At 43.5% G+C, this 25,774-nt stretch overlaps 1 long non-coding RNA gene across 1 annotated transcript in view; it reads right to left on the reverse strand.

The window, feature by feature from the left end:
• LOC136644541 (uncharacterized) overlaps window positions 1-25,774 on the reverse strand; it is a 72,843-nt gene that overhangs the window by 44,537 nt on the left and 2,532 nt on the right. Inside the window, exon 2 of the long non-coding RNA XR_010794100.1 lies at window positions 12,771-12,893. This is a non-coding gene — a long non-coding RNA (uncharacterized lncRNA). The remainder of the gene's footprint in view (window positions 1-12,770; window positions 12,894-25,774) is intronic.

Consider the following 25,774-nt stretch of genomic DNA (forward strand, 5'->3'; position numbering starts at 1 on the left):
TTCCACAAAGCAAATGAATATCAGAGCAAATGCACTGGGGTGGATATAAGGTAGGAGTAATTTGTTCCTCTTTTTGCTCACAACTGATCCACAGAGAAGATACTGAGAGCCAAACTGCACCTCCAAGAATATTAGGAGCTAAGCAGTTCTTGGACTGTACCACTTCTGACTGCCTGAATAACCCTATTGTAAGAAAAAAAAAAAAAACACAAAAAAATCTTTCTGTATGTAGAAACTGAACAGCAGGGAGAAAGCTAGGCTACATAGTTCTTACCGACCATGCTAGCTTTCCAATGAGTAAGATTTCTTTTTTTAAACATGGAGGAGTATTTGTGTGGCTTCTCCTACCTTCCCCTACCATTAAAGTGGTGCAGTCAAACAAAGGCTGTACCGCATGATAATTCTGCATCAGTGGTTCTCATTTTGCAGATATCTCTCAGCATTTAATTATCATTTTGCACAAATTCTGTGTGTATATTGCACCTCTTGCACCTCTAAATAAAAATCTGGTTTCGTCAGTATGTGTAAAGAGTTTTTCAAGGTTTGGGTAATGAGGGTAACTATGTCTTCATGAATATTTCACACTCATTGCAGAAAATACTAATTTTAAAGAATGTGCTCTTTCAAATAACACCAATATTTTACGTGACTTTTGCAGTTTTGCCTTTATGGGAAATATGAAACATGGCTATTTCAAGAAACCTATTACTGTGAGCCTTCTGATTCTTTGATATGGAGCAGGATTGGACCTGAGCTAAAAGCGTTGTCTCCATTAGTTGATTCTTCACTCTCCTTTTGTCTTTTTCACTGTATTTATAGCCTGCAATCTGTTCCAGGATTGATCACAGAACCTAAACATTAATATTGGCAATTTTGCCTGGTGAAACTGAATTTAGATCTAATTATAGATCATGAGCCAGAGTCAGAATACGGATTGGCTGTTACTACTTTCTGATACTAAAGTTAGTCATTTAGTAATTAACTGGTTTAGCAGTAATATGCAAATATTTATTTTCATGTTCCATAACTGAGTCTGGGTTGGTAAGGATGAGTACTGAATGCCTTATATGTATGAAAATGAGCACTGTGTGGAATGTATACTTGGAATCCCAAATAGTCTTGCAACCTTTGAACCTACATTAATGCTCTGGTCCAGATATCCCACATGGGGCACCACAAATATCTGGAATGATCCCGTACACTTCCTACCAGTTCATTATTATTCTACCGTTCTGATTAATCAATGATAGCTGAGCTTCTCTGGGGCAAAAACTTCCTTTGTGCAAATACAATAACCCCTGCTAACTGGGTAAGAGGCACTCTTTCAAGTGGGTGCTCCTTTTTTTAGCAGGGGGAGAGTAACTGGCCCACCTCACCCCAGCACTGTCTGTTCTAGTGGCTGTCTGCTGGTATTCATTTGCATCTTTTTAGATTGTGAGCCCTTTTGGGACAGGGAGCCATTTAGTGATTTGATTTTTCTCTGTAAACCGCTTTGTGAACTTCTAGTTGAAAAGCGGTATATAAATACTGTTAATACTGTTAATAAATACAATGAATTTGCTTTCAAAATAACTGGCAGCCTCAGTGGTTTCTAAAATAAAGAATTTGGATTTGCTTCGTAATGGAGGTGTGCCCAAGTTGATATGCTATAGTCCAGCGATTTTTCTTCTCGTGGCATGCTGTCTTCCATGGTCTTCTCTATGGTGTTTGCCTCTCCTGATGTCACTTCTGCCTTCTGGGAGACTCTTCCATGTTCTGTGGCTCTGTTTCTGCCAGCAGAGTCAGTGGAGAAAGAAGGGCAGGCAATTTGTTACTACAGACAGTTGCCCTAAAAACAGAGCTGCAGATCCTGGATGATTTTTTTTCAGCAGTTTTCAACAGGGTGCTCCAAACTCTCTCGGCACAGCTGCAGGCCTTTCGCAGCACACCAATGTGCCGTGGCACACTGGTTGAAAATCGCTGCTATAGTCAGCTGCTTTGCTATAATGCCTTCTACGAGCAGTCCTTCTTTCAGAGTCTTCAACATCTCTGTAATCAACATTTCTGCCCTGCTAGCTGCTGCTTTGCCTTAGGTATGAATATATGCCACATGTTTGAACTTTCTGTCTCTGATTCAATTGCTTAACACTTCATTAAGCAGTTACTTAGCTGTGGTGCTTGAGCCCCACTTCTGCTAGTACCTGCATCAGCCTCCATCCCTGCGTGATGACTCTGTCCGCTTTGTTGTGCTGTACGATAATCCCGGAATCAATATGCGTATACTAAAAGTCTGATAGCTGTTCACTGAGGGTGCAGACTGAGAGTGTTTGCCACAATGGCTATTGACATTAACTTTCTCATTTGTGATTATACCTTTTTCATTATGTTTAAGAGGCTTTCTGGAGACACGTAGCATATGGCATGGGCAGAGGGAATGAGACTTTAATGAGATATAGAGCACATCAACAGAATACATGTTAAATTGCAATGACGCTGTTGTGTTGATAGCATGTGATGTTGTAAAATTAAATTCCTGATTAGATCACACAAATGGGCTTATTTCACTGCATGCAGTAGGCACTCTGCTGGGGAAAATGATTTAATACAAACAATCCTGAACTGGATTCTAGCAACCTGATTTTAAGATGGTCGGGGCGGGGGGGGGGGGGCTAGCAAGTTGGGTTGTGGAGATAGTGAATGCCTCTCTGCCAAGGGTAAGGTCCTATATATTTTGCATGCAGCCTGCACTTCATCCCATGGCTGCATACTATGAAGTAGCAGTGGACAAGATTGGGCTGCAAGGCTCATCAAGGCAGAACAACTATAACTACCACTTGAATCTGTCCTTTAAAAAGCTCTGGAAACTTCCACTGCTGCAGAATGCAAATTTCAACTGCACAGGCTATCAGTTTGCTTCCAAGCCCAATTTAAGGTGCTGACCTTTAACACTCTATTCCAGTGGTTCTCAAATGTTTAGCACTGGGACCCACTTTTTAGAATGACAATCTGTTGGGACCCACCAGAAATGATGTCATTAATCTGGAAGTGATGTCATGGCTGGAAGTGACATCATCAAGCAGGAAAATTTTGAACAATCCAAGGCTGCAATCCTATCCAAACCTACTGCCTTATTCAATGTTTCTCAAACTGTGAGTTAGGACCAACTAGGTGGGTCACGAGTCAATTTCAGGTGGGTCCGCATACATTTCATTGTGTATTTTATTTTTAATATATTAGACTTGATGCTGCCATGGTATATGACTCCATTTGGGGAAATGTTACAGATATATACTTTTAACAGGTTACTTTGTATATGCTTTTAACAATGATAGTCAATGGGGCTTACTTCCAAGTAAGTGTGGATAGGATTGCAGTCTTTGGGCTGTTTGTGGATTTTTTCTTTTTTAATAGACCAGCAACTGCTTGGGAAGGTTAGGAGAGTTCTTCTTTATTTTATACTTACTGTAAACTTTAAAAATGTTCCTGCTTGATGATGTCCATGAGATCCATGGGATCACTTCCAGGTTAACGAGATCACTTCCAGTGGGTCCCGACAAATTGTTATTCTAAAAAGTGGATCCTGGTGCTAAAACATTTGAGAACCACTACCCTATATGGCTTGAGACCCGATTTCCTGAGGAACCTCTTATCCTCACAAATGTGCCTGTTCACTGCAGTCTTCCTCAAGGGTTCTGCTCAGTGGCAGAGCCTACTTGGGCCTTGCTCAGTGACTCACTGGGGGCCCTTTCTGTGGCAGTACTTTGTCTGTGGAACTTCCTACCCAGGGGAAATATAAACGGCCAAGTCATTGACACCCACCTTGTTCAGGAAACCTTTTATTCATATTTCTTTTCACTTGTTTGATCTGCCTCTGTCTCTTGTTCTCTCTTACTTTGATTTGGATGGCGTTGTGGGATGTGGTGGTGGAAAGGGAGAGTATAAATGTTTTAAAAATAAATGTCTCCAACTGATGCAGGTTTGCACATGGCAATTCAGAGAAATTTTTCCAATTATTTAGCTCCTGGGTAAGATAATTTAGGCAAAGCCTAGGGAGTGTCCCTCCTCCCAACCAGACAAACATTCTGTCCTTCAGACTGGAAGGAGCAGATGGCGAACTGCTCATTGCAATGATTTCTGGCAAAGGTTTGGGAAATTCTTGTTGGCATCATCCTTGTGTCTCTCAGGGAAGACAATTAAAAATTAAAGTCTCAACCTGGAAAGTGTATGATGTTAGAAGCTAATGTAGACTGGGATGCGTCGTCAAGTTCAATGTGACCCCAGTGCATTGCTAAAATCAAGATGAAAGCCAGCACCTACTAAGCAAAAGCTGTATTTCTCTTTTATACTCAGGCAGGTAGATGTCATTGACTAAAAAAATATGGCAGGAGGTGATTTTCCTTCAGCAATATTAGTTCCACTGGACCCCATGCCTTTGCTATCATTGTGCCACATCCTATGTGTGCCTACTCAGAAGTAAGTCCCACATAGTCAATGGGGCTTATTCCAGGCAGGTCCATAACAAACTGCCCTGGCACTCAGATTAGTGATGACATGCTTTTACTTCCAGGTTCTTCTTGGAGGAGGGAGTGGACATTGCAGCCGCTTCACCTGCTCCATTCCTTCTCCTCTGAAGGCTGGGAGTCTCCAAAGGAGAAGGAACGGAGTGTGCGAAGCAGCCACAATGACCATTCTGCCCTCCAAGAAGAACCTGGGACAGAGATGACGGGGGGGGGGGCAATCATGCATCCTCCTGGTGTGGCACCCAGGGCACATGCCCCTCAGGCTCTGCCCACTTTATGCCTCTGTTTCCAGGTAAGTGTAGATAGGTTTGTAACCTTCAGCAGTTTCAAGGCATGATCTATCCTCAAAACTTGACCCATGGAAAGGCTGCTGGCACACCTGTTTGGCACGCTAGCGGAGATTGCCAGGGCTTTTCCCCCAGCAACTGGCAGCAGGTGCTAGCTGCCAGCAGATTGGCTGGCTAGCCAGAGTGGGGGTGGGGTGGGACCAGAGATCTGCTCCGGCGCATGCGCCTGAGTACTTCAGTTCATTCCCGGCGAGCTACCGAAGTGGACTCTTCTGCTGGGAGGAGGAGGGAGGCAGCTGCCCTTTCACAAGGCTTGAGTGGCACAAAGCACGTGGGTCAAGCCCCATCATTGCCTGGGTTTGCGGCAATTCTAATTTTCAAGCCCCGGTGGGCTGCGCCCTGTTGGCGTGACGCGTATGAGTATGCCCTGGTCCACTCGGGCCATGGGCAATGAGGCTTTGGTCATGATTGTGCATGACCCTGGTCATTTATGGAAAGGGCAATGTGTTTTCTTATAGGCATATAGTTATGCCTCTGTTCAACTGTTAACTTATTGTATCTGGGAATTGAGTATTTCCACACAGTGTTCCTCTTGTCTTAACAGGTCCGCAAGGGCGGTTTTCAGCCAGGGTCCTGTTCTGCGGACATTCCATACTTTTTTGGGCTTGGAAGCACGCCATGTCATCCAGTTTTGGCTCCCAGCTGGAGCTGGGTGTTGTTGCTCACATTGACTGGTTGGCTAAGAGGGGTACGTGTTGGGGTCAATTCTTCCCAGCATTTTTAGAGTTTACTGCACTCAACCCCTGCCCCAGGTAATGACTTGGGTGAGGACGTCTATGTCCTTGAGGCTCCAGGCCCATAGGGATTTTACAACGCTTGTGAGTAAGTTTCCCAGGATTATTATTCTGTGGTCTGACCTCTTACCTAGGAGGGTTTGGAGGTGGATCAGGAATATTAGGAGGATAGATGTTGCTCACAAAAGAATGAATGCTTACCTGGGCAGGGTCGTCATGGAGCTCGGAGGGGCAGTGATTCATCATCCTGGAATCTGTTTTGATCTACCATGGTGATGGAGTACATCTTTCCCCCCTGGTTTATGGCCTGTTTTTCACTGACCTGCAACAGGGCTTGAAAACCCTTTTGGGAGCAGGGAAGGCCAAGCATTAGGCTGACCTCCCCTTGTGGCAATAGAAGTGTGGGGTGGGTAGGCAGAAGACCTTCTCAGTGTTCAAACTAAGTCAGCAAAGATGGGGGGGGGGGGTGAACCAGAACTGCTTCCATGATGCCTGACCGGCTGAAAGAGGCCAGCTGGCAAGCCCCTTACCCGAACTGGTGGGCCTTGCAGGGGTGACCTGCAAGGCATAGCAGTTCTGCTGACTTACCTTCTTCAGGAGATGTTGAGAGGTGGACTTAATAACATTTGAATTATGCCTGGAGTTGGGTGGACGCTCTATGAGACTGGGGGACAAAGACGGCTATGGCCGTTTCCCCAACGTAGGACCCCGCACTTGGGAAGGGTTTTTGTTTGGCCCTTTAGTTGCCCTGTTGCAATATTTTGTATTCAATAAAGTGGCCCATTTTTAATTCCATACTTCTTGTTGGCTGTCTTTATTTGGGGAATGTGTGGTACTTAAAGGTACATCACGTCCACAAAGATCACCTTGTGCACTCTTGGTTGAGACTGAGAGCTTGGCTGAGACTGAGGGCCCAATCCTATCCAATTTTCCTGGACCGGTGTAGCCATGCCAATGGGGCGTGCACTGCATCCTATGGTAGGGAGGCAGTCACAGAGGCTTCCTGAAGGTATCGGAACATTTGTTCCCTTACCTTGGGACTGCATTTCGTTTGCACCGGTGCTGGAAAGTTGGATAGGATTGGGCCCTGAGAGCTTTCTTCCTGAAAGATGGAAGGAAAAGGCTCAATTGAATTCCATGGGAATTCCCTTCAATATGCACAGTAATCTATCTGCTTTCAGAATTGGGTCCAAGACACATTGGATAAGATTATAATTACACAATCATTACATTTGTAACTTGAAAGATGGAACAATAAGCTCTCAGAGAAGTAGCTCCTCTTGTTGTTTAAATATTTACTCTATTTACTATCTCAGCCAGTGAGGTCAGGGAAGGTAACAGCTGAGTCATTGCTTTTTATTTTCTGTTATTTTTAGCCTTCAGTCCACTCAGAGTAAGTGGATGGAAGGCAATAACCAGCAAATCCCCTTAGAAGTGGTGACATGAAATGATTTACCTGAAGATCACAATGATATATTCTGTAATAAGGGGATTGTGTGGGCGTTATACAGACTTCCTTTTTTCATGTCAATGCATATGTTGTGATTGCATTTGTGTTTGTAATTTTAAAAAAATGGAAGTGGAGGAAGACTTGGGAGTGCAAAGTGTTACAAAGTATGCAGAATATACCATGAATAACTGAAAGCTCTCATCTTCAGGAGCAGCAAGAGGAATGCAAGGCTGCTCTTTTGAATCGCACGCAAGCTGATGCTGGATTCCATGACCCTGTCTTCCCCACTGAGCATTCTTGTTCGCAAGTGTCTCTCAACGCAAGGGAGAGCTGCGGAGTCAACCCCATCCTGGAGGTTGCTCACCTTCCTCAAGGCCAAATTGAAGTATTTTAAATGTACAGTTAAATATTTCATTTGATTATATAATCAGTGATTTGAATTTTTTTTTCTTTCTAAAAATAAATGGTGTGCAACTTGGAACTGAAAGTCCTGAGTTAGATGCAGTAAGAACTAAAGGTTGGAAACCTGAGCTTAACTTGCTCCAGGGCACCACCTCAGAAAGGAAATCAGATATCTGAGCTCAGCTCAAGAAGCTGTGAAATTGGGAAACTCATGCTACTGCATAAGGTAACCTCTCTCTTAAGAACATAAGAAGAGCCACACTGGATAAGGCCAAGGCCCATCTAGTCCAGCTTCCTGTATCTCACAGTGGTCCTCCGATACCTCAGGGAGCACACAAGACAATAAGATACTTAAGTGAGTCTCTCACTAAAGAGGGCATTCTTATATCCCTCCTACAATTTTTTTCCCCAAGACACTTTTTGATGTTTCCTATTCTACTGGATATAATAATGGATACGAAGGATGCTTCATTTGGAAGATGGCCCCATGGTGCTTCCATACATGCCTTTGAAGACTGTCTGGAAACTGCAATTAGTGCCCACTGTGGCTGCAGGAGCTCATCAGTTTGACTCAGGGGACTGCTTTGGCTGCTGCACTGGCTGCTGGTTCATTTCTGAGCACAATTCAAAGTGCTGGGTTTGATTTTTAAAGCCGTCTATGGCTTGGGACCAGGATACTTGAGGGACTGCCTCCTTCCATGTAATCTGAATTGGGCCATCACAGGGGACCCTTTCAACTGTGCTACATTAACTGTGAGGAACATGGTGGTGGTGGTGAGGAACAGGGCCTTCTCAGTGGTGGCGTCCCAATTGTGAAATTCCCTCCCCTTAGAATTAAGAATGGCTCTCTCCTTGGAGACCATTTGGCTGGGCCTTATGACCTTTTTATTCAGGATGGCATTTGATAGCTGACATGTTAGTCTGGCATTTTAATTAAATGTAATCTTTTAACTGTTTTATGTGCTCCAATGGGGTTTGTCTTGTTTAAACTTTTTTTTTTTTTACTGTTATGTTTTAAACTTTGTAAGCTATCTCAATTGCCCTTACTGGGAGAACAGTGGGGTATAAATTCTTTAAATAAATAAATAGGTCTCCAAGCTGCTGCTAGATCAGTAGAGTCAATAGATGCAAAAGAGGATAGGGTACACATACCTATGAAGCTGTTTCGCAGGGAGTTAGCCCATTGGTCTGTTTAGCTTAGGACACTCTACACTCCAGGGTTCCCTGGAGATGCCAGGAGTTGAACATGGGCTGTCTGCATGTAAAGCATGTGTTTTACCACTGAGCTCTGGACTTTCCCTAAACCTAAAATTATACCAATAAAATCTTAATAGTTGCACAAGAGCATTTTCATCAGGTGACCTTCACTTGGCCTTAGTTTAAGATCATCTTCTAAAATTAACTGCCTCATATCTTCTTATTAGGAGTGTAATTCATTGCCTGTGTTCTATTGAAACACTAGCTTAAGAAGCGCTGGATAATTTGTGTGTATGTGTAGGTATCATTTCATATACTGGCAGAGAATCAACTTCAATGACTAAGTGAAATTTTAATTTTCTGAAGTGACTCTGAAAATGATAGTGATCTACTTTACCTACATAGTTAGGCAGGAAATTTCTGGATACAAGCTGAGCTATGATATACCTCAAAAGAATTATTTAGGAAGTTGTCCATTGTATTCAAACTTCTGATATGAATGTGAAAGGGCCCTTCAGCACATGAAAATAAATGTCATAACTTCTAATGTGCCTTGCCAAGACAAAAGACCACAGATCTACTACAGTTAGTGCCTCTATCTTAGGTGTCATCTGATGATTAAGGAAAAAGAAAGGGCATACTTGACCTTAGGGTATGCAGCTGAGTATCCTTACAGGTGATCATGGTGCTTTGCAGTGATGCAAGACCAGCCCACTAATGGAGTATCATGGAGCAATGGCTTCTGATTTAACTTATCAGTCTCTGAAGTCTCTGATTTAACTTACGGTATCTTCTCTTTAACACTGAAGTCCCTGCTCCAGTGTTTCCCCTTATCCCACAGTTCTCTAGCTGCCACTATTCCTCCATCCAATCTCTAGCTTTGAAAAGACAGAACAGAATAATTGGAACAGAAAGCAGAGAGCTGATTGGTAGGCTAAATCAGAGACACTATAGCTCTCCCCACCATCTCAACCCATATTTCTTTACCCAGGGCATCATTAACATTAACAGTATTTATATACCGCTTTTCAACTAAAAGTTCACAAAGCGGTTTATAGAGAAAAATCAAATAACTAAATGGCTCCCTGTCCCAAAAGGGCTCACAATCTAAAAAGATGCAAATGAATACCAGCAGTCAGCCACTAGAACAGACAGTGCTGGGGTGAGGTGGGCCAGTTACTCTCCCTCTGCTAAAAAAAGGAGCACCCACTTGAAAAAGTGCCTCTTACCCAATTAGCAGGGGTTAATTTGTGGAAATTAATCATTAATTTGTGGAAGTCCTTGCCACAGGATGTGGTGATAGCATTTGGCCTAGATACTTTTAAAAGGAGATCGGACAAATTTCTGGAGGAAAATTCCATCACAGGTTACAAGCCATGATGGGTAAATGCAACCTCCTGGTTCTAGAAGTAGTCTATATCTGAATGCCAGGTGCAATGGAGTGGCATGTCTTGTGTGCTCCCCAAGGTATCGGTTAGGACACTGTAAGATTCAGTAAGCTGGACTAGATGGGTCTTTGGCCTGATCCAGCAGGGTTCTTATGTTATTTACGATTCTATTGTCATCTGGCTTTCAAAAGTCAGAGCAGGAGCACTGTATCAGTGGCGCCAGCATGTGGAGGGTAAGGGAAAGGCCATGTCTACACCACTGGAAAAAGGACAGAGCACCATGTATTGGGTGCATCATAGGGATGGGGGAAGAGTGCTGAGTGGCATGCTGCTGATGAGAGGTGGTGCATAGTCTCAGTACCTGTGCTTCAGCTGGCCCTACAATGGTGTAGTTGATGGGTGGATTTTACAAAAATTGTCAGCATTTCTTACCTGTCAGAATTAGTCACCTGATATTCTTTGATCAACAGGTAGCAAAATTTGATGACATATCTTCTCTTGCACAGGGATCACAGTAGTTACACCTGCTTTAGGATGTGTGGTGGTAGACTAGAAGCTGCTATTGCATAAATGTTAAAATTGCAAACTGTGCAATGGAAACCCCTCAGTCCAAATCTTCTCTGGCCACAGACTCACTCAGAGGCTGTAGGCAAGCCAATATTTTCTCAATGTCAGTCTCCTAACATCAGATAATAATGCTAACTAGCCTCATAAGACTGATGTCAGGATTACTGAGGTTGCAATTCTATATTGCACCTCAGAGTAAGTCCCATTAAACTTGGGGTTTACATCTGAGTAGACATGCCTAAGACTGCACTGCAATACAATGTACAAGGAGCAGTCTGAATACCGCTTCTGCCAGTAACTGAGAAATAAATTATACAAATTTTAAACCTCCAATTGATCAAGAGCTAAGCTCATGTTGAACATGTTTCCAAAGGAAAAATTCTAGGTGTGTTTATAGAAGATCTGTCTGTCAATCATAAAATATCAAAGGTCACTTTTTTATATAATCAACAGCATGTGCATGGAAGGGGATTCCCAGCTGATATATTAAGATCACTCAATTCAATCTTGAAATTTTTGACCCAGTTCATTAGGTGTCCTACTTCAGGCTTATAGGAACAGGCTGATCACTCTGTGGCTTTTCAGACTTGGCACTGAATCTATATTACTACATTTCTTAAAGATCTGACAAATGGAACAATATAATTGATTACTAATAAACTGACACTGAATGAAAGCCATAGATGTTCTGTTTGTGGGTGGCCTGACCGTTTTAGGAGATGATGTTTAACCACTTCTGAATAGGGTTGTACTCCACCTAAAGAATCAGGTTTGCAAAATGGGGGGTGGGGGCTATTAGATCCAGCCTTGGCTTGATGCCCAATGTGACATCCATGTCATGAAGGAATCTTCTACCTGCAGTCCCTCCAGGACAGATAATAGCTTGGCTACAGTTACCCATGTTCTGGTAACAACTCATTTGGATTTCTGAACTGTGTTATACATGGGACTTCCTTTGAAGATCTCTCAGAAATTAGGTTCAATATACAACAGCTGCATTAGTGGCTGGTCACCAGGTGTATGGAAAGCATCTCATCAGTGTTAAAACAACTAGACTGACCCATTTATGGACACAATTCAGAAAGCTTAGATTTAAAGCCTTGAGACCAGGCTTTAAGACCTTTAAAGCCAGGCTTTTAAAGTCTTGTAAAAGATCTCCTAATGTATGCCAGGGACCGAAGAACTAGGTATCCCAAACAAAGACATAAAAGACCACACATTTATAAAGTTTAGCCCTAATATATTAATAAAATAATTTCCCCAGGACATTCAACTGTAAAATAATCATTTTGCATAGCATCTGGATGCATTGTGAACTCCAGCTTTGCATGGCACGTATAAGGATGTTTTTGAAATCAAAGGCAAAATAGCTCCAATGTCACGCAGCCCAATCTTATTCTCTTCCCCCTCCCACCATGGCAACAACGCCAAACATGAACACTATTTTCCATTGGGGAGTGGGCCTGAAGGTAACAGATGAGTCAGAGGTAATAAGACTTGGAAAGTAGCCCATTGTGTTTGCCACCATTTTGAATGAACTTATGCATCCAGTTTTTCTCCCCACCTTGATAAAGACATTGGTAATCGTCTCATACCTCCTATATATCTGTAATGTTTTCTCTACAAAAGAGCCAGTCTGGTATTTGCATTAAAAATCTGCAAATGGCAGCATCCCTCAGATAATGGTCTCTGAGGACTGACTGGCAAAAGTCTGTTCTCAGAGATGTAAGATATGGATGATCCCAGAAGCTAAACACCACTAAAAAGCCGAATTTATACAAAGTCTAAAAGATGTCCAGCTTGTAAGCTGCCACTTATCTGCTTGCCTGGGGCAAATAGCAATTGTCCCCAGGTGAACATGTGAATGGAAAACTATGCACTCCTTTTTGGAACTGAGCTGCACTGAGCTGGTGAGACACTGTCATCGACTGCACGTGTGGCATGAGGAATTAAGCTGGCTGCTACCACATCAGATCATGCAAAAATGGGCTCGATTGTCCCCTTTATTGCTGTGATGCTCTTTTTGTGCATGTATTGCAAATGGACAAAGATCAGCTTAAGTACAAATGAGAAATAACAAGGGACAAATCACAGGGAAGGGGGTCTTGCACACCTACACATCCAAATGCTCAGTAGCTGATCTTGAGGCAAGCCAAATGTTGATTAAGACAAACTAGGTTACTCACCTAGAGCATTAAAGGTTCACTGCTAAGACTGGGATCTTGAAAGTAATTCTTGAAAGTAATAACAGAAGATTTACTGCAGTGCCTGTTGACTACAGGTAATCATCAGAATTCAAAGGCTCTTCCCTAAAATGAAGAGGAAGAATTTACTATCAATTCCAAATGTGAAATTATCATTATCTAGCCATTTTCTAGAGCAGTGGTTCTCACACTTTTAGCACCGGGACCCACTTTTTAGAATGAGAATCTGTCGGGACCCACCGGAAATGATGTCATGACCAGAAGTGACATAATCAAGCAGGGAATTTTTTTTAACAATCCTAGGCTGTAATCCTACCCACACTTACCCAGGAGTAAAAAGCATAAACATAATAGCCTGTTCAAAATACAGATCTGTCACATTTCCCCAAATGAAGTCACATACCATGGTAGCATCAAGTCTAATGTATTAAAAATAAAATATTAAAATGAATGGGGACCCACCTGAAATTGGCTCGCGACCCACCTAGTGGGTCCTGACCCACAGTTTGAGAAACACTGCTCTAGAGACTCCTAGATCAGTACTATTTCTGCTCTCCTAGCAGCTTGAATTTTTGAAAAGGAAAAAAAAAAAGAGCAAGAAAAAGCATCTCATTTGATAACATTTTTTCTGGGCTTCCTGATTAAATTTGTTAGGCATATGCACAGTTCTGTCTCACACATACAAGTATGTTTTTGAAAATCTTGCTTTAAGGAAAACAACAACAACAAAGTTATTTATACCTTCCAGAGTTGATTCCAGTCTGGATTTGGCATTGAAATTGCTTTGGTCACCGTGATGGATGGAATGAACTGTGAGATTGACAGGAAGAGTACAACCTTGCTGGTGCTTCTGGACCTTGCACAGGTTGTTGCTATTGATCACATATTTTTTTGAGGTGCCTAGCCAGGATAGGAGGAGGGAATACCACATTGAAATGACTCTGGTTCTTCCTGGTGTGCAAGTCGCAGAAGATGGTGATTGGCAACTGCTTCCAGTTGTCAGCTGGAGTGCTACATTGTGTCTCCCACTGCTTGGAGATTTTCACTTTCACATTTGGGCTAAGGCATCATCATTAAGTAGACAACAATCAGCTCTATCTTTGGTGGCTTCTCCGCTCTGTCTCTAGTTTCTTCTCTCCAGGACGACAGTAAAAGTCCTGAATCAGTGTATATGAATAGTTCTGGATTGGATGAATGACAGTGAAGGAACTGCAACATAATGCAGGTAAGACAGAAGTACTGTTAGCTTAAGGTTCTGATGATTTAGAATTAGGTTTTCAGGCTGTCTTAGATGGGCTGCATTCTCCCTGAAACAGTGGGTTTGTAGTTTGGGAGTGTGCTTGGGCCCTGATCTGGTCCTGGCCCAAGTAACTGAAATGAGTAGGGTAGTTTTTAATCAGCTTCATCCTATATTACAGTTACACCATATTCTGAAGAAATCAAACTCAGTCTTTGTCATTCATGTTTGTGTCACTCCCAAATTAAATTACTGCAGTGTGCTTTACATGGGGCTGCCTTTGAAGATGGTTTGGAAGTTTCAACTGGTGCAGCCATCAAACTGTTGATGGGAAATTTCTCAGTCTAATTATATTATACAGATTTCAAACCCTCTTCATTGGTTACCAGGTTGCTTCTGGGTTCTCAAGTCAAAGTACTGGACGAAATTTAATTCCCTAAATGGCTTAGGGCCAGAATATCTCAAATATTGCTTCATTTCATAAGCCTACCCTAGAGTTCCACTCTTTATTGGTGGACCTCTTGTGAACCCCTCTGCTGGTGATGGAGGTAAAAATGAAAGAGAAGGCTTTCTCAGTTACCTTGTGCTAGATCTGAAACTGCCTTCCAATGAAGAGATATCTACCTTTCTCTCCTGCCTGTAGGCTTCCCAGCAGCAAATGGTGAGTCACTGTTGGAAATAGGATGCTGGACTAGATGGGCCATTGGCCTGATCTGGTAGGGCTTTTCTTACATTTTGTGAAACGTATATAATAAACTAAGGCTTCAGTTCAAAGGATGAACACTTGGAAGTAAATACCAATGAAATGGTTATTGATCAGCAAATATGATACTTGGAAAACCATACTGCACTGTTGTATGATGCTTTGGTACCAGTACCAATATCTTAGACCCAAGTATGAGGTGTGTGCAGATCTCCCCTTTCCTTCAGCAGAACATATTGTTACTGTTCATTTCTCAGGTCAATTTCCTGTTTGGAAGGAGAGGAGAGGTCTAGATTTAGCCCCCACCCCACATTCATTTAGTAGGGCAGCATTTTTCAAACTGGGAGTCGGGACCCATTAGGTGCGTCATGAGCCAATTTCAGGTGGGATGTGTAGCAGCTAGCTGATCCGCCACTGAAAATATAGATCCAAAAATACAGAGCTGCTGGGCAGGGTGGACTCCTGGTGGGAGAGAGGCCTGGTGCTTTGCCCTGAATAGGTGGGAAGATGGGATACTGGAAAGAGGAAAGGGCTGTGTGGTTGGAGAAGGATCAAAGTCTGCATTCTGCTTTGACTTCTTCGCTGGAATGTTTGAATTCCAAGCTATGCAAAATAACAGCACAAGTGTGTTGTGTTGTGTAATGGAACGTTTGGTTGATCGTGGCTTAGGTTTGAAGCCTAAATCGATGATGTCACTTCTAGTCATGATACAGCCGCGGATCTCCACAGCCCCGCACCCGGGGCAAAGCTCTGTGATGGCGCCCCCTGCAGGCTATTGCCGCCCCCAGGCAGAAATCCGCCCCTCCCCTACTCACCAGAGGCTCATGGAGCCTTGTGCAACCTCCTCCCATGCTGGGGAAACCTCTGTGAGGTTCCCTGGCGCTATAATTTGTGCTTCCTGCAAACCAGAAGCACAGTTTCCGCCCCTGTCGGGAGCCTCAGGGAGGCTTCTGCGGGATCCCAGCAGCCGGCGCCTGGGGTATTTGCCCCAGGCAGGTTTATAGTAGGCATGCAACTGTCATGATATCACTTCTAGGTTAATGACATCACTTCCTGTGGGTCCTGACAGACTGTCATTCTAAAAAGTGTGTCCCAGTGCTAAAATGTTTGAGAACCATTGTAGTAGGGGATCGGCACTGTTATATGTGAGAGTAACAATCACAAATGCATGCACAGTTGGATTGGAGGGTTTTCCTCTCCCAGGATCTTATCGGGAATGGCATATGTAATTGAAAACTCCTCCTTTGTCAGTGGAGACAAAGAGACTGAGATTGTCAAATTCAGAAGTAAAATTTTTATGGGGTGAAAAAGTATCAAAACACTTTTAGCAGAGTAGAGGAGAAGGAAAGATATATTTCATGCATCGTATTTCAGATAGAATCTAAGTAATGGGAAGATTAAAAGTAAGCATCTGGAATATGCAAGGAATTAATTATCTGCTTAAAAAGAGACCAGAATACCTAATATAGTATTTTTTTTTTTAACAAGGAACAACTCCCTTGAAGCAGAGGCATATAACAGGCTGAAATGTAGTTTTCTCTTTCTGTATTTCCACCAGCTACAATTTTAATCACTAAGAAACTCAATTTCCATCTAGGTGAAATAAAAATTGGATAAGGCAAAAAGGCATGCCACACTGCCAGTCCTGACAGATTCACAAGCTTTCACTGTAATTAATATAGAACCAAAAGAAGAATCTCTATCCTTCTCTAGTTAGCTATTCTCAGCAGTCTGTCCTGTCAAATATAATGGTGAAAAAAACAACAAAGAGTCCTAAGGCATCTTAACAACTAATGAGTTTATTGTGGAATGAGGGTTTGTGGGGCAGAACCCTCTTCCATCAGTTCTGTGCACTGGCCTAAATAGGTAGGTATATATACTCTTGAGTAGAGAGAAAGAAAAAGTAATTTTTTAAAACTAAGTGAGGCCAAGAGGTCAAACCATACAAGAAATAGTGGTAGGTGTGTTAACAGTACTTACAGAGAACAGAAACGAATAAAGAATCAAATCAAATGAATACAAGATCCAATCTGTGGAACTTGGTTTCAGTGTTGGGAGTGGCTAGATCGGTGCAGAAAGTAATTGTTCCTCTTCAGGTGTTTATTTGTACTATTGATCTTGCTATACTCAATTCATTACCAGTGGTTGCCTGTCAGAACTGGGTCACACCAACGTTGATGGGATGTTTGTTAAAGTCGGAGTTGGGCTCTTCACCTCCAGGGGGTCCAAACTCTCTGCCACATCTCTGTTGTTCATTTACAAATTGCTGCTGGTTGGTTTATAAATCTCTCTCCCCTGTTTATACCAGACAGCTGATAATGATGCTGTGAACTGCTGGAGCTGTCTCCGAATGACAATGAGAAAAAGCGCAAAATGCGAAAACTCTGGCTTCTCACACTGCAACCCCAATGAGGAGAATGACAGTAGGAACTGCCTTTCTCTCTGGCTTCAGCAGCAGGTGGCCTCCCCATCAAGGAACAATTGGAAGCCTTGAGTTAAAGGACACAGATGAAATGCAAGCGACCATGGCAGAGAACAGCAACAAATGCTTGTTTCTTGATAGAAGTAAAGGCTAGAGGCCCACAGAAGGATAACAAGGTTTTACTTCTAGAATGAGCAATTTAAGAAGGGGACTCATGTACAGGCCGACAATATGACCTTTCAGACCTCAACAGGAAAGGTATTTTCTTTCATTCTGAGACTTTTAACTAAAGACTTTGACAGTGCCATCCTGTGCATCTACTCAGAAATCCCACTGTGTTCAATGATACCTACTTCCAAGAAAGTGTGCAGAGAATTGCAGCCTAAGGACCCAATCCTCAACATTTCGCACTGGCTTAGCACCCGCACAAAGTGTCTCAAATGTGCTATAAGGCACACCTGTGACACTTATGGCCCGGCCAGTGCTTCAGCACGAGCCCACACTGAGGCAGCACTGGGCAGAGAACAGGTGACCACCACCTGGAGCTCCAGGTAAGTGCCGGATGGTGGAAAGGGGAGTGGGGGAGTGGGGGAAGGTGTTCTAGGGTGGGGGGGGAACGTGAGGTAAGGGAGGAACCGGGGAGCTCAGCTCTGCTGGATCCAAAACCCACATTGGGCCTCTTGGCCCAACATGAGACGACTTTGCTCTGCACCGGCTAAATAGCTGGCACAGAGTCAAGTAGCCCCATTGTGGGCTACTTGTCCCCTTCCCCCGAGGAGACATTGGGAGCCACCACTGGCTGCCTGACATCCACAGAATGCATCACAGAATGCATTTCAATGCCGCTGCAGCCGTGGGCACTACGCAGCTCAGGATTGGGCTGTGAGTCTCTAGTAGTAGGCTCTGCTCTGAGTATGACAAAATCATGGTTATTGGGATGTGCTATATGGTTCTGCTCTGCTCCCCTGTTGGACATGGATGCTGTGAGGCTACAGACGTTTTAGGAAACTCTATGTAGTTCCACTGCCCTACCTCATTTAATTTTACTCTATGTCCCTGATGAGTCCTTAGTATTTGAAGTTCAACAGGAGAACTACACACTTCCTCACCATTAGTTGTAGAAACTGTTGTTGTCAACTGTTGTTGACAGGGGTCAGGCCTAATTGCCAATTTTTTTTTGGGGGGGGGGAATGGAACATTTAGGGCATGATTAGACTTTCTGTCCTTCTCTCCAACTGTTATTAGTTTATCTACTTAGAAAGGCCCTCTGGATTACCCTCTTCCTAATGCTGAAATTTGTGGGCTTCCATTTTCATAACTGAGGTGCCACAATGCCTTTTGTAACATGAACTCCATACCTCAGATTTCTACAGATCCCCTGACCTTGTTGCTGTAGCTTGAAAAAGTAGTTATGATAACAACACTGAGGGCCCAATCCTATCTAGCTTTCCAGCACTGATGCAGTTGAAATGCAGCCCCAAGGCTCTCTTACTTTGAGAAGGTCTCCATGACTGCCCACCTCCCCAGGATGTAGTGCATGGCACTGCTGTACCAGAGCTGGAAAGTTGGATAGGATTGGCCCCTTAGTCTCCTTCCCAGAGAAATCCTTACAACACTGACAACATAAAGTTATGCTTGTCTACTCAGAAGTCCCTGTGTGTTCAATAGAACTTACTCTGCATTGGCTGCTCATTCGTTTCCGGGCCCAATTCAAGGTGCTGGTTTTGACCTTTAAAGCCCTATACTGCTCTGGGCCAGGGTATCTCAGAGATCGCCTACTCCCGTACAATCCGGCTTGTCCTCTTAGGTCATCAGAGAAGGCCTTTTTACAAGTGCCACCGCCTAAGGCGGTACGTGGGGCGGCGGCAAGAAATAAGGCCTTCTCAGTAGTGGCACCAACGCTATGGAACTCCCTTCCCCTTGATTTGAGAATGGCTCCCTCTCTTGAGACTTTTCGGCGAGGCCTGAAGACCTTTTTGTTTAAACAAGCCTTCTGAGTTCATGGCCTTTTTTAACATCTTTTCTATATCTTTTAGTATTTTTACAGGCCTGATTCCTCTATGATTTGCTGCGTTTTTGCTCTTTTTATCTGACTACTGTTTTTATGGGCATCTGTTAATGTGTTTTAATATGTTTTTATTTGCGGTTAAATTATGTTTTTAATCTGTTTTTAATATGTTGTAAGCCACCCTGGGTCCCTTCGGGGATAAGGGCAGGATATAAATAAATATTATTATTATTATTATTACTACTACTTCCAGGAAAGTATGTATAGGATTGCAGCCACAGTATGGTAGATAAGTCTGGCCCCATGTCACCAGTCCCATCCACCTTTTCAGTGATGCAGCCATGCCCATATGGTGTGTGCTGCATCTGTGGTGGTGGGTGGGGCCTCTCAAGGTAAGGGAAAGTATGTTTCTTTACCTCGGGGCTGAACTGATGCTGGACAGTTTGATAGGATTGGTCCCTATCTAAGTTTTGTGACTGAATAGAAGTTTCAGCCCAGGTCTTCCTTGAATTCCCACTCTAATTGTACAAGCCTATGCATGCCTACTCAGACGCAAGTCCAATTGTATTCAATGGGGCTTACTCCCAGGAAAGTAGATAGGATTGCTGTCTAAGAGCACAATCCTAGGCATGTCTACGCAGAAGTAAGTACCATAATATCCAATGGGGTTGCTCCAAGGAATGAGTGCATAGGATTGCAGACTAGGAATCCAATCCTCGGCATGTCTGCTCAGAAGTAAGGCCCATTATAGTCAATGGGGCTTACTTCCAGGAATGTGTGGACAGGACTGTAGCCTAAGAGCCCAATCCTATCCAATTTTCCAGTGCTGGTGCAGCTGTGCCAATGGGACATGCACTGCATTCTCCAGTGGAGCAGCAGTGACTGAGGTCTCCTCAAGATATGGGAATATTTGTCCCCTTACCTTGGGGCTGCATTGTGATTGCACTGGTAATAGAAAATTGGATAGGATTGGGCCCAAGACCGTCATTCTAGTTACCCAACTATATTGGCTTTCCTTGTGCAAATGCAGGTCTATGATAGCTGTAGCTACTTAAAATCAGTCCTGAGAATAGATGCTCATCTAAATTTCCTATTTCTGCTCATCTTATGGTCAAAGGGCTCCCAATTGCTAATGGATGAAGGAACCCAACATCTGCTTCAGCAAATAGTAAAGAAATACAAATAAGCGTTCAGTACAGGCTGCCTTTTGTGAAATCAATTTTAAATGTGAATTGGCAGATGTGCTTCAGAATCTCTGACACATGCCAGGTATGTTTTATTTTAAAAACCTCCAAGGAAGGAGAATCTGCAGTCATCATAGCTAGACTGCTCCGGTACTGAATGCATAATTTGTTTTTTTTTCTCCCATTACTTAGTCTAAACTTCCCACAATTTAAACTACTTTTGCTGTGATCTAAGACCTTTACTCTTTAAATGTAAGAGCTTTGCATGCGCTGAAGACATGACAAACACGTATGTCAAAATATGTCACCCCTGAATTATACCTGTAACATATACATTATATTAGAACTTTTAGAAAATAACTGACATTCCAGATGTGGCAGTCTTGCAACATTTGTTGGATACGAGCGTGATCCTTGCCTTTACTTTCCTTCCCCAGGGCCTGTAATTTTAGCTGCCAAAACACTATTCTATGCTAGAGATGCCAACCCTCTGGTCAGGCTGTGACACATACAAGGCCTCCTGGAGTCACAGTAAAGAACATGGAAGTGTTTTGGAAGGGAGATGCGTCTTGAAATGTCTAGCTTCTCTTTCTAGACACATTTTAAGTTGACTGTGTTGTGAGAATGGATGATGGCCGGATCCCAAAGGATCTCCTCTATGGAGAACTCGTGCAAGGAAAGCGCCCTACAGGTAGACCACAGCTGCAATACAAGGACATCTGCAAGATGGATCTGAAGGCCTTAGGAGTGGACCTCAACAGGTGGGAAACCCTGGCCTCTGAGCAGCCCGCTTGGAGGCAGGCTGTGCAGCATGGCCTTTCCCAGTTTGAAGAGACACTTGGCCAACAGTTTGAGGCAAAGAGGCAAAGAAGGAAGGCCCATAGCCAGGGAGACAGACCAGGGACAGACTGCACTTGCTCCCGGTGTGGAAGGGATTGTCACTCCTGAATCGGCCTTTTCAGCCACACGAGACACTGTTCCAGAACCACCATTCAGAGCGCGATACCATAGTCTTTCAAGACTGAAGGTTGCCAACAATGTGGTGGCTTTTCATTCTGAATGAGTTCCTACATATGCAGCTTGCTGTATTCCAACCTCCTTGCATACCCCAGGCTCACTATGGGATATTATTCCAAATGCCTATATTCATGTGCAATCTTTGGAAGGTTATGCAGCTAGAGGCTATACAGTTTGCCTTTAGTGTATATATGCAATTAGGAAAAAGGTAAGTAAACTTTCCAAAGGAAAACTGTTTTGCATTGAAGAAGATGAAGAAAAGAACTAAAGATTTTGCAGATACATGGTGTGCTTCTTTTAGAGAGGAGGTGCAGAATGGCAGAAAGGTTGCTATGAGTCTGTCACTCCAAAAACAAATTGGAGTCTTGTGACACCTTAAAGACTGAGGACCCAATCCTATCCAATTTTCCAGTGCCAGTACTGCTGTGCCTATGGGGTATGCACTGCTTCCTGGGTTGGGGATGCAGTCGCAGAGGCCTCCTTAAGGTATGGGAACATTTTTTCCCTTACCCTGGGGCTGCATTGCGGTTGCACTGGTGCTGGAAAGTTGGATAGGATTGGGCTGTAACAGAGTTACTGGTATGTGGCACAAACGTCCATGGACTAGTGTCCTCTTCATCAGATAAAGGAAGGCACAAACATCAGATGTCAACAGTGGCAGACCTCCCATTCATTTGATGGGGCAAATGCCCCAGACATAGAGTCTCATGCAGCTTTAGGATCCCACAGAAGCTTCTCTGAGGCTCCTGACAGGGTCAGAAACTGTGCTTCCGATTTTCTGGGAGCACAGTTTAAAGCATCAGAGAACCTCAGAAAGGCTTTCCTGACACGCCCTGGAGTTGCACAAGGCACCATGCACTCCAGGTAAAGGGGGGGTGGATTTGCGTGCAGGTAAGTGGCAGCATCCTGTGGAGGGGCCCCATCGCAGACCTTTGCCCCAGGGCACAGAGCTGGGGAGGTCCACCACTGGATATCAACAACTTCCAGAGGGGTAGCTATACAAATCTGTTGCAGCAAATACAACAAAGTGTACTATAGTATATTAAAAGACTAAGGTCCCAATCCCTTCCAGCTTTCCAGCGCCAATACAGCTCCAAGGGAACAATGTTTTCTAACACTGAGGAGACCTCTGTGACTGCTCCTCTACTGCAGGATACCGCACATGGCCTGTTGGCACAGCTACATCAACACTGGAACACTAGAACACTGGATAGGATTGGGCCCTAAGAACCTAATCTACTAAGAAGTACCATTGTAGTCATTGAGGCTTACTCCCAGGTGTGAATACGATTGCAGTTTGACACATTTATTTCAGGGTAAGTGTTCATGGACTTGATTCCAATGGTGGGTTAAAACCAGTTAACAATCACAAAACAGGAAGCCAGTTCCCAAGCTTCATGGAACTCTTTCTCAGAATGGGAGGGAGACAGCTTCTAGAGGTAGAAGACCTGGTATATATTTGTTCTACAATAAATTGAGATGCAGGGATTATAAGGACTATCCCTGCAGACAGTATACAAACACTGGCAGTGGGGAGGGTAGGTTTATAGAATGTGGTGGCACCAGTGGACAAGGCTCATAATCACAGTCCTGCCATTGTGAAACTGTGAAAAGTCACCATGGTTTCATAAGGTCTGATGTGGGCTGCAGTGACATATCACAGACTTCAGTCCTATCAAGGACTTTGGCCTGAGTTTCCTACATCCAGGTGGTCACTCTCAACATGCATTTCCTCAAATACTATTTGGGGAACCTGCCATTCACTGAAAGCTTATACAGATTGTGTCTTGTTATCCACTGGGGTTCCCTTCCAGAACTTTCAGTGGATAAAAAAATCAGTGGATACCAAATCAATGGGAAAATAGCTTTAAAGACCCACTTCCAGGTTTCTTACTCCTCCATTGTCACCCCAGAATGCATTGGTATAGACATTATACTGCATTTAGCCACTAGATAGGATGAATAATGGAATCTAATGGAATGAAATTATGGCTGAATGCAGTATAGCATCTATACCAGACCCAAACAGCAAAAATGGTCCATCCAAAATATCAGATGCCAGAGCCATGCTTTTCTCTCCCCCCCCCCAAAGAGAAATGCCCTACCAGACCCAAACCGCAGAAATGGCCCATCCAAAATCTCCTGCCTGCTCACCCCCAAATGATGCCAGATTCACTCAGCAGCAGCTTCCAGGGTCCTGCAAAGTACCTGCACAGCCACTCAGCTCCCAGGAAGGTGATTGAAGGCACTGAGCACATTCCCTCCAGGCTTTTTCATGCCTGCCTCTCTGATGCCCTCTGACTATCAGCAGGTCATTATGATTGGCCCCTAAGGTGAGTTACTAAGCATCAGCAGCCTAAACTGATTGGAGGAGGCTGCCTGCAGGGAGGGGCTGAGCTCTCAAGGAACAGGAGCTAAACTGGAGGACATTCAACCACATTTATATGACAAGTGTGGAAAAAATGCCAGAGGGAACAAACTGCTGGCTGGGGGGGGCAAAAAAAAAACAAAACCCTGGCCCCCCTAGCTATGGTCCTGCTGGGCAGCAAAATGGCAGATGCGTTTCAATGTAAATAAGTGTAAAGTCATGCACATTGGGGCAAAAACTCAAAACTTCACATATAGGCTAATGGGTTCTGAGCTGTCTGAGACAGATCAGGAGAGAGATCTTGGGGTCCTTATGGACAGCTCGATGAAAGTGTCGACCCAATGTGAGGCAACAGTGAAGAGGGCTAATTCCATGTTTGGGATCATTAGGAAAGGCATTGAGAATAAGACAGCTAATATTGTAATGCCATTGTATAAATTGATGGTCAGGCCACACCATATTGTGTCCAGTTCTGGTCACCACATCTCAAAAAGGATATAGTGGAGATGGAAAAGGTGCAAAAGAGAGCAAGCAAAATGATGGATTTCGGGGGTGACAGTGGAAGAGCAAGAAACCCATAAGTGGGTCTTCAAAGTTATCTTTAACCTTGAGAAACTTGCAACCAGTGCTGTTTAACAGCATGAAGGTAGGAAAAGGGATTTTGGCACTTTTTTCCTTCTTACAAAGCATTTAAAGGTGGACCCCCATATCAGTACTGAATTAAATCAGTGGATGCCAAATCAGTGGATAACGAGGAACAACTTGTAATCTGTTCCTTAATGAGACCAGCAATGGCAGTAATTCCCTCACTCACCCAACAATATCACTGATCTCCCCCTTGAAATGTGTACTGTAGATGTTGGGAAAAACTCCAAGTACTCAGATAGCCCAATCCTATGCATGCCTAGAGGGTTGAGCCTCCATTTGCCTGAAGATAACATCCAAAGGTCGCCAGTTCGAGGCTACCGGCTACCGTGCTGAAGCAGCTGACAAGCGGCTCAGAGCTATTCCATCTGCTCTGAGCGTGGGAGGATGGAGGCCAGAATGTGCGACCAGATCAAGAAAGAAACACCTGAATGTTGTGGTTTCTTGAAAGATAGAAACCTTCTTTCAAATTGTAAAAATCCCTACGGGGACTTAAATTTGCCTGCCTATGTAAACCGTCTTGAATAAAGTCTAAGGAGAAATCTGAGGACCAAGAAAGGCGGTATAGAAATACCTGTATTAATTATTATTATTATTATGGTCAATGGGGATTACTTCCAGGTGGGTAGGATTGTAGGCTCAGTTCACAAATGATCATGGAGACCCAACAGATCTTTGCCAAGTGTGACTGAAATCTGTGACCTAGAATGCTTCCTAGAATTCTTTGTAATGCAGTTGGTTTTTGAGAGGCAGAGGTCCTCTTCGACAAATATTATATGCCTGAGAACTGTTTTTTCTAGACAAGTCACCCCACACTGCTCTTTGAACTGGCTCCTCTTTGCATGACACTTTTCTCATTCCTACTAAGTGGGCAAAGATGCTGCTTTGAAAGTGGTGCCTCTCTCATATTTAGCAAGGGGGAGAGCAACTGGCCCTATTCATCCTAGCACACTGCCTGGTCCTGCAGTGCCTCCCTTGTGTTTCTATTTAGGTTGTGAGCTCCTTTGGCACAGGGATTCATTTTTTAAATTCCCGTTGCTATGAAAATTGCTTTGCAACATTTTTGCCCCCCCAAAAAAAGCATACGAATATTGTCAGTAATGATTATTTCCTGACACACTAGCTCTTTTTAGCTTAAATGCATTGTGGGAGATTCTTTCAAACTACATCCTTACCTGCACGTCTAATAATAATAATAATAATAACAACAACTTTATTTTTACCCCACCTTTCTCCCCGAAGGGACTCAAGGCGGCTTACAACAGGTTAAAACAGATTAAAAACATAATTTAAAAACAGATAAGAGCATATTAACACATATCATAAATACTTGAAATATGATATGAAATACGTATCATATAATACTACATTTCAAGCTGTAAATCACCACACGTTTAAGTGG

Source organism: Tiliqua scincoides, chromosome 3, assembly GCF_035046505.1.
Source record: "Tiliqua scincoides isolate rTilSci1 chromosome 3, rTilSci1.hap2, whole genome shotgun sequence".
In the NCBI taxonomy this organism is placed as follows: Eukaryota; Metazoa; Chordata; class Lepidosauria; order Squamata; family Scincidae; genus Tiliqua; species Tiliqua scincoides.